Source organism: Boleophthalmus pectinirostris, unplaced genomic scaffold (assembly GCF_026225935.1).
Source record: "Boleophthalmus pectinirostris isolate CB_2022bp ecotype Guang Dong unplaced genomic scaffold, ASM2622593v1 HiC_scaffold_9, whole genome shotgun sequence".
In the NCBI taxonomy this organism is placed as follows: domain Eukaryota; kingdom Metazoa; phylum Chordata; class Actinopteri; order Gobiiformes; family Gobiidae; genus Boleophthalmus; species Boleophthalmus pectinirostris.
In genome coordinates this window covers 30,501,733-30,511,536 of record NW_026571541.1, presented here as the reverse complement: position 1 = coordinate 30,511,536, position 9,804 = coordinate 30,501,733, and positions in this window count along the sequence as shown.

The following is a 9,804-nucleotide window of genomic DNA, read 5'->3' as shown; positions in this document are numbered from 1 at the left end:
CAAACTGATTTTATGTGGTACATGGCGCTCAAAAATCTGTCTAAATGTTTTTAGTACAACTTTTAGTAGTAGTTTTGTTAAGCTATGAAAGCCTGATGGATTGTTGGAGCATTACGGCTATCGTAGCCAGGAGCCTTAGTCCGACAGAAGCTGAACCGTATCAGCGCACAAGGAGCGAGCTGTTTTTTGCACTTATAGTTTATGCAAATTAACCATGTGGTTTTAAGTTTTGTTTCTATAAAACATAAACAAATGTGCACAAAGCTGCATTAAACACATTATTATTATGAGTTCTCTTCATAAGAAATAAAAACAAACAAACAAACTTAAATTTTCCACTCACATTCACATTCATAAAACACATTCACCAAGACAGGGAGGCAACGCCGGGCGAATTAAATCACGACCTGTCAATGGATCGTGGATGCCTGGGCAAAGGGATTAGTCTCAAGTATTTGTTTCGCTTAATACATTTTATAATCCGGTGCACCTTATGTATGAAAATAGATGAGAGAATTTAACATTATTGATATTGCGCTCTATAATCCGGTGCACCTTACAGTCCAAAAAATACAGTATAATTTAATTCTGTCGACACAACTGCTTTAACATGCAGCGTCAAATATCCTTAAAGGGTTTTAAAGTAAAATAACACAAAAACAGTCTTTAGTTTTCCACAGTTCTGTATTGTCTTAAACAGAATCAAATACAGAGAGAGCACAGGTACAGAGACACACAGTTTGGAGCTGAGCAGTGTGAAGATTTAATTTTTTATTTTTAATCTACTCTGTGTGCATGTTTAAATACACTTAAAGCACTTATTACTCTCTAATACAATAATGGAAAAGTACAGAATCAGATGAACATTAGAATTGCACATCACAACGTGCAACAGAGCATTTTGAGCTTTGGAGATGCAGACAGACCAATAAACCAGGATTTACTCAGACATGTGTGAACGAAATAAAACACAACTCTGGGTATGTTTTCGATGAGGTAACAGCATTATAACATGGCCTAAAACTCTCAAGATCCTCTCACTGGCACTGGAGATGTCAGGCTGCAGGGAGAGCCAGAGAAGTTCATAACTCCTGCAAACTCAATCCATTTTCTGCTGCCTCAGGTTACACACGGCTACAATTTATAAGATTATTTATGACCTTGACTGCAGAATTAAAGTGTAATAAAAGTTCATTTTGTAAAGTTCCACATTATGTTAGAAATCCTACATTTTCTTTTCAAATTTAAATATTTTAAAAGCTACTGCTAGCAATCATTTTTCAAACGAATAAAAATATTAATCACACTTCATTTAATAATAGAGTAATAACACGGTAAAAGGACAGACGTAGCATGATTAAAAATGATCTTTCTTTCATGTCTGGGCCTTGGTTCATCATGAGTTTATTTTTATTGAATACCTTATTGTTTGCATGGCTTTATTTTATCAATGTTAATATTAAAACAAGTTAATTTAGTCATTACCTCGATACGAAATAGCAGTAGATGATAATGCATTAGCACTTTTCTGGATGATAGTTGCGTTATAATGTACATTATTCATTCACTCTACACTCAGTGGTGGTAAGGAGTATTGGGTAACATAACGCGTTACAAAATAAAGTGTTATGTTACAGTAACGTTACTACTTTTTTCAAGTAAAAACAATATAACACGTGACTACTACTGAAAATTTGGCAATGAAACAGTCCCTTTTTCAGTTCGGTGCATCGTTACTTTTATATGTATGTGGGCCGGACAGTCTGCCCCATTCCGCAGTTGCACTGGGAGCAGCGGGGCCCGTCAAGGAGAGGGCGCAACAAGAACTGATCCTACAGACGAGAAGGAGCTGTAAAGCACACAGCCGGGGCGTTGTTCCACCTTCACCTCGAGCTTTCCTGGCCGATCCAGAGCAGATGAAAGCACACCACCTCGACGGAAGTGTGCTCGGCAGGGGCCAGTGACACCCGGCGAGAGGTCCCCCCGCATTTTCACACCGCTAGTTTGATTATTTGGTCTACGCAGGCAAGAAAATTATTATTATGTAGCAAATAGACTCCTGTGTGGTCCACTTTCACACCGGCAAACCAACCAAAATTGGTCCGATTGACGTGCCTCTGTTTCCTGGGAAAACAGCGATACGTCCAATTATCAATACCGATGTTCCCTGTTGCGACCACGGGCCGTCGTCATCTCAAGTTATCACCATGAACTCATAAAACGGCAGCATGTAGAACTTTATACAAACTCACGGAACATCAGCCCGGAGAAGAAGCACTGAGCTCAGGTAACAGCAGCAACAGCGATAAAGAGAAGCACTCACGTAGCACGCAGCCCCTCAGGACGGGGCTGGGGTCTGGTCTCTCAAGGATCCTCCTGCACTAAGCTGCTGTCCCTTGCCCGCGAGTTGAATCTTCTGGGGAAACTACACAGACCACACATCTTTATAAAGCACGATCTTTATATAGCACTCAAAGCTCTTTACAACAGGGAACCGCTCACCCTTTTACACACACTCATACACCAATGTATGCACACACTGGGGGCGAGGTGGGTTAAGTGTCTTGCCCAAGGACACAACAACAGCATTCATCTGTGGGAGCTGGAATCGCGATGATGTTTATGTCAAAAGTGGGATTCAAACTGTGAACCTTCACATCTGTGGACAAACACTGAGTCTATAATATGTCCAATACAAATATTTACTTTAAAAATGTATTAATATTTGAAAAACAAAAGGATTGTATGAAATAAATATGAATCCTAGTCTGAACCAGAAATAAACTAGGACTGAACTAGGACTAAACCAGGACTAAACTAGGACTAAACCAGGACTGAACAGGACTGAACCAGGACTAAAACAGGACTGAACTAGGACTAAACCAGGACTAAACTAGGACTGAACCAAGACTAAACCAGGACTGAACCAGGACTAAACTAGGACTAAAACAGGACTGGACTAGGACTAAACTAGGACTGAACCAGGACTAGACTAGGACTGAACCAGGACTGAACCAGGACTAAACCAGGACTAAAACAGGACTAAATTAGGACTGAACCAGGACTAAACCAGGACTAAACTAGGACTGAACCAAGACTAAACCAGGACTGAACCAGGACTAAACTAGGACTAAACCAGGACTAAAACAGGACTGGACTAGGACTAAACTAGGACTGAACCAGGACTAGACTAGGACTGAACCAGGACTAAACCAGGACTAAAACAGGACTAAATTAGGACTGAACCAGGATTAAAACAGGACTAAATTAGGACTGAACCAGGACTAAACCAGGACTGAACCAGGACTGAACCAGGACTAAACCAGGACTGAACCAGGACTGAACCAGGACTAAACCAGGACTGAACCAGGACTGAACCAGGACTAAACCAGGACAAAATCAGGACTGAACCAGGACAGAAATGCCCCTCCAAGTGCAAAAGTCAAACTCCGCTTATGGTTGCACAGTTTGCCATTCAACTATTATTATTTATCTCCTGGATTTGCATTAAGTATGAGTGGATACGTATGTGGCTGCTTTGTGAATAACAAATAAATAAATAAAAAGTAATGCACATTTTAAAGCAGACCGACTCTCCAAAACTAGGCCATGTGGGTGAAGTGTTTTGCCTAAGGACACAACAACATTTTTTGTCTTCGGCTCCCGACTGTGGCACCTGGAATTCCTCGCGGTCTCCCATCCAAGTCCTACCGAGGCCCAGCCCGGCTCGACTTCTGAGATCAGACGAGATGAGGCTTTGACAAAGAGGGATATGTCCACCGAGACGCTACAGAGAGTAAGTTTTAGGAAGTTTTAATCAGGCTGAAATAGTAACTACTTAAGTTGAAGTGTCTTAACTTTGTAGATAAGGACATTTGAATAGTGGTATAATTATAATTAGTCGAGTGAAGAAGCACATCTAGATTATCGACTGACCTCCAGAGAGAAACAGATTAAATATAGAATTACTCCAACATGTGCAAAAGAAAGTAATTTACCAAAGACATCTCGGGGTGAGTTTTGATGATTAAACAACACTGCAACATGGTTAAAAGTCTTAAAATTTTTCAGAATAATCCTCTCTCACCTGGGGAATCTAATTTAATTTAGTCTGAGTTAATGAGTGACTGGCACGCTTCCACTTCCTTTAATATCTGGTCGTTTTCTTTCCATGAGGCGTTTATTTCAATTACTCTTATCAGCACTGAAAGGATAATGAAAACTAACACACTCTCCATGTGAAACTGTAATTAGACCTGCACAGTAAGGGCTCTTATGAGGGACAAAATGGCCAACAGGACAAGTCAAAGCTTCAAGTCCAGTGAAATTACCCTGAGGAAGAAGTTATTGACCTGGTGAGAATATAGCATAACAGCAAATTACTTTTCGTTTTATTAATCAATTTATTTTTTAATCAGAATCTTCAAAGGTTCTGTATTACGCAAAATTAACTCTTGTGAGCTTTAAGTCATGTTATAATGTTGTCACCTCATCAAAAACAGACCTGGAGTTGTGTTTTGTTTCATTCACATGTTCGAGCAGTGGCAGGATGTCAGGGCCTGCAAAGCCTTCTCTGTTGGCCTAAAAAAAAATATCTGAATCACAAACTGATGTTAATTATATTATTAATAAATAATTCCAAATGGTCCGCTTCCTTTCAGAGCTTTTTCGATGGCTGTGCTGCTTCCAGACATGTATTTTCATATTAAAGCATTTGACCAATCACATTTCAGCCGTCATTTGTTGCTAGGCAGAGTCAAAGTCAAAGAAGTGTCCCTGAGGCCTTCACAATCCGTTCTGCAGGCCCTCGAACACAAAATAAATGTCCATGAAACTGTTGCTTCAACCAGTCAGATTTTGAGTTGGTGTCGCCAGGGTTAGGCGTACGACGTCACCGGATTCAGACCCGCTGATTGGACAGTCAGAGAGCGAACCAGCCAAAGCAGCAAACTGCATCTGTAAGTAGTGAGTTACGCAAATCAAACTTATTATTATTATGTATTACTATTATTAATGACCAGTGGTGTAGTGGGGAGTTTTTTAAGTGGGTGTATGCGATTCGTGACTGAACCAGGAGGACTAAACCAGTACTACACCAAGACTACACCAGGTCTAAATTAGGTCTAATGTTAGATTTGAGAGAGAGAGAAGGAGAATCCCAAGCCCGCGGAGCAAAGTACGATCGGGTGACGGCTGTGCATAGACTCGCCTTTTTGCCTGCGGTCACCCGACAGTCTACGTGGACGCACCTCCGGACCTGTCCCGACACTCATCCTGGTTTAATTCTGATTTAGTCCTGGACCCTCATGTCGAAGGTCACTATAGGACAGTACTGGAGATATCAGTGTTTCCCTTTTCCCGCAGCACTTTATAGTTAAGGCGAACCACATGAATCTTCCCAAAACACCCTCCGCTCCTCACTCACTTCTTCTCTGCGTACCCCCTTGATGAAACAAAACACAACACAACACAACTGGGTACATTTTTGATGAGGAAACACCATTACAACTAGGGAAAAATAATTAAAATATTGAAATACTGATATATTGTATTGTTTAATGTGATAAAACAGTATTGATATCATGGGCTGGTGTATCGATATATAAGATTAGAGTATTTTTTGTTATATTTTACTAAATTATTTTGTTACACTGCTACAGTTTTGTTGCTTGTTTATACAACACATTTGACATTTTTACGGTTTTTATGATTAAAATGTTTGTGTTTCATATGAATATTGCACAAGGTGTGGTTTAACAAAATCTTTTAGTGTCACAGCCAAGATTTAGCCACTTTAAATTGAGCCATTTTGAATTAATTTTAAATATATCGTATCAAACCAAAAGCTCCCTCTATCAAGATATGTATCGTATCGTGGCCTTTGTATCGAGGTATGTATCGTATCTGCGACTTCTTAATGATACCCTGCCCTACTTACAACATTACGTTACACCAGAGTAATTTGGGCCCATCAGAAGAAAACTCTGGAGCCTGTCTGTTGTGTTTTGGGGGATGTGGACCATTACAGAGGCAGCATCAGTCACCGGCTGCTCTCAGGACGACCAACACTGAGGCAGGGCTGAGCTGTCAATGACTCTTCTGTGCTTTGGCCGTCTGCAATAGACTCAGCACAGCAGCACACTGGTTAGCTCACTGTGTCTTAAAACCATAAATCTATGATCAAATCTGGAAGATGAATACAAGATGGCGTTGTATTGTTTTTAGTGACCTGTGCTTATTGGCTCATAGGCCCAAAAAAAGTCTATAATGTGCACGAGCATGGAGCGTTTGGACCAATCAGAGCGAGAGATGCCAGAGCGGAGCTAGAGCGGGCTCCGAGCGGGGTGAGGCTAAGTCTTTCAAAGTGTTGTAATGACTGGTGGATCAAATAAGACAAACAAAAAATTCAAAATTGAACAAGATGTATGTATGTATTAATAACAAAAATGTGAAGGTTGCCGGAGACTGGGGTGAGAGTCCAAGAGTCAGAGTGCAAAAAAGTGGGTCTGAGGAAAAACAAAAAAAAGGCAAACCAAGAACTGGGAACAAGGCAAAAAACTTGAGAGACAAACTGGACACAAAAGTTTTACCGCCTGGGTAAACTGTTGATCTGGTGAGGTGTGGATGATTGAGCCGGTCTTTAATACTGGAGAGGTCTGTAGGTTGATTGGCAAATGAGCTGCGGGTGAGTAGGTGAGTAGTGGGTGGAACCAGAGGCGAGGGTGGTGCCGGATTCTCCGCCCAGATCCAGACACACAAACACAGAGGGGAGGGGAAGACAGAACAAGAGGAAAAACAGGAATCCTAACACAAAGCTAACTTTTAGGCACTTTGAGGATTAATTTTTTTTTTTTTAAGTTTATGTTGTTAAAATAGAAAAGAATCCCTACAAAATCCGACCTTTCTGAAAGTTGTCGATGCCCTGTCAGCCGAACACGGGGAGTTTGAATTCCCCAGAAAACGCGTTATGTTTCTATGGGAGAATTGTTTCTGGGCCCAAGCTCCTGGAAACTGCAGTACCTGGAGTGGCCACTAGTTGGTCTGGAGCTGGGACAGAGAGGGAGGGGCTTATCCAGTTTTTATTATAGATCCATGCTTAAAACTAACAGCTACTTTTATTCAAATTGTAAAACATAAACAACCTCTTAAAATTTAGAATTAATTCAAATAAAGACTACTTAATCATTTTTATGTGTAGTTTGTGGTGTTTTGTAATATTTATTATGCCTCAAAATTGTAGTGTTGGCATTGAGACACAAACCGTACATCTCTCTTTCTAAACACAGAAGTGTCCTCCGCTGAAGTAGACCGATTCATTTTATTTGTGTACTTTTTAATATGTTGTCTGTGACATTCACCCGCAGCTCCCCATTCACTGCCTTATCTTTAAATATTTATTCAGTTTAGCACGATTCGGCAAAATCCTTATAGGGATGAAATTGGACTGGAAGTAGTGACGCTAAAGCCAAGTTTATGGTCGTGCGTCAAATTGTCAAAATTTTCTTACAGCGCATTGCAAGGGGAAGTGACACTAACAATAAGGGCTGTGATTGGTCCTCTCTAACACCTCTCTACTTACATTTTCAGCACTCCATTTTCCCGCTTCATATTGTAAACACGAACGTTATTTTTAAATTCTAGCCTCCTCACATTGTGGTGGTGAATTACTTCGTGGCGCATAGACCTCGACGCAGATCCATAAATCAAAAACGATGACGACAAGGCAACAGCGGGAGAAGTGTGCACTAAGTAGAGATGTAACGATATCCGAATCTCACGATATGATATTATCACAATATGCATCACACGGTACGATATTTATTGCGATATTTTGATGTAGATAGGACACTTTTTTTCTTTTAAAATACCTTGACAAAATTTTGGTGTGAATTATTACTGTCATAATCCCAAGAATTCAAGTAAAATCATATCTCTTCATGTTTTCTGCTCTGAAATGAATCATGGGATATGTAGTTCCCAATGTTTATAAGCTGTTGCAACTGTAAAACAATGCATTTAAGCAAAGGAACTTGTGATTCGATATATTGTGACAGTCCACAATATTATTGTGAGACTTTTGATGATACAATATCACGATATTTCGGTTATTGTTAAATCCCTAGCACAGAGTCGACACAGAACTATAATTCGCCTTTAACAGTGAGGTTGCCTGCTGAGATTGTACACAGAGCCTTATCATTATTAAGGTTGTTCTTAAACTTTATTTGTTCTAATACTTGTTTAGTTTCATATAACAAGAATATGGAAATAGCTGATTTAGAAAAATTAACGAATAAAGACAGTTAAACCTCTGGCTTTGACATCTGTTGCTCAAGTCACATCTGACCAGCCTCTGATTTCTACATCACTGAATAAACAGACATTATTTTACAGAATCCTTGCTCCACATGCTCTGATGTGGTGCAGCTCTTCATCTATAAGCAGGAGATGGAATAAGCTCTCTGCATAATATTAGTGTCCAGCCATCTCACTCTTAGCGTCATTACTTCCTGTCCAGGTTTATCTCTGAGGTTTTTGCCGAGTCATGCTAAAATGAATAAATATTTAAAGATAAAGACAGTGAACAGGCAGCTGCGTGTGGATGCCACTTAGCCTGATTCATCAGCCGGTTTCACTTCGTGGAAACCATCTGACTTCGCAGCATTAGGATTCGTTCACTCGATGGTAGGTGGGTACTTTTTTCATTTAACCAATCGCTGCTATTTGGTCGTGACGTATGTAATGCGCAGTGTTGCCATAGTTACTTAGAAATAGTAATCTGACTACTGACTACTGATTATTTCTATTAAAAGTAACTTAGTTAAGTTACTGACTACTTGCTTTTAAAAGTAACTAAGTTAGATTACAAGTTACTTTATTAGTTACTTTCAGCAGCGGCTTATCCCCCACCCCATCCTTAGCGAAAATAAAATCAAAATAATGTTTGTATGTCCAGCAGCAAAAGGCGTACCTGTCTCCTCCATTGTTTACATCTGACTCGTGGCGGAGCGGAGACGACCTAACATCATAGGAAACATGTCACCAGAGACGATTTATACGATCTTTGGGGTCAAATAACCCATGTCGCTAAAAAAATAAATAAATAACCTAGCTACGTTGCCCTGAAATGCTAAAATAGTAACGCACAGTGCGATAAGTAACTTAAATCTGACTACTGGTTTGGAAATAGTACTGCTTTAGACTACTTGTTACTGAAAAAAGTAGTCGGATTACAGTAACGCGTTACTAAGCAGCGTGTTAGTGGCATCACTGGTAATGCGCCGCTAACAGGGATAACTGGTATATTAAGCTTTTCCAGAATCCCATGGGAAGAAGAACAATAATGTTTTTCCCCTTGATAAAATTCACCAAACATTCTCTTTGTTCCGGCTTTAAATTGTCGATCTCGGGAATCGTTGCCAGCACAGAATGTATGACTGTTTTCTGATTGGCTGATGCCCGAACTCACACTTCCGGGGTTTTCGCGAACCGTCTAGTGTATTCCGATTCCTGACCTAGTCGCTGGAGAGAAATTAATTTGAATGGAATACGCTCTGTACACAATATTAGTGCCCAGCTACCTCACTGTTAGCATCACTACTTCTTGTCCAATTTTATCTCTGTGAGGTTTTTGCCGAGTCATGTTAAAATGAATAAATATTTAAAGATCAGGCAGCTGCAGGTGGATGTCACTAACAACATGTTAAAAAGTACATACAAATAAAATGAATAGGCCTACTTCAGCAGAGGGCACTACTGTGTTTAAAAAGAGAGATGTTTATGTATCAATGGTAACGCTAATGC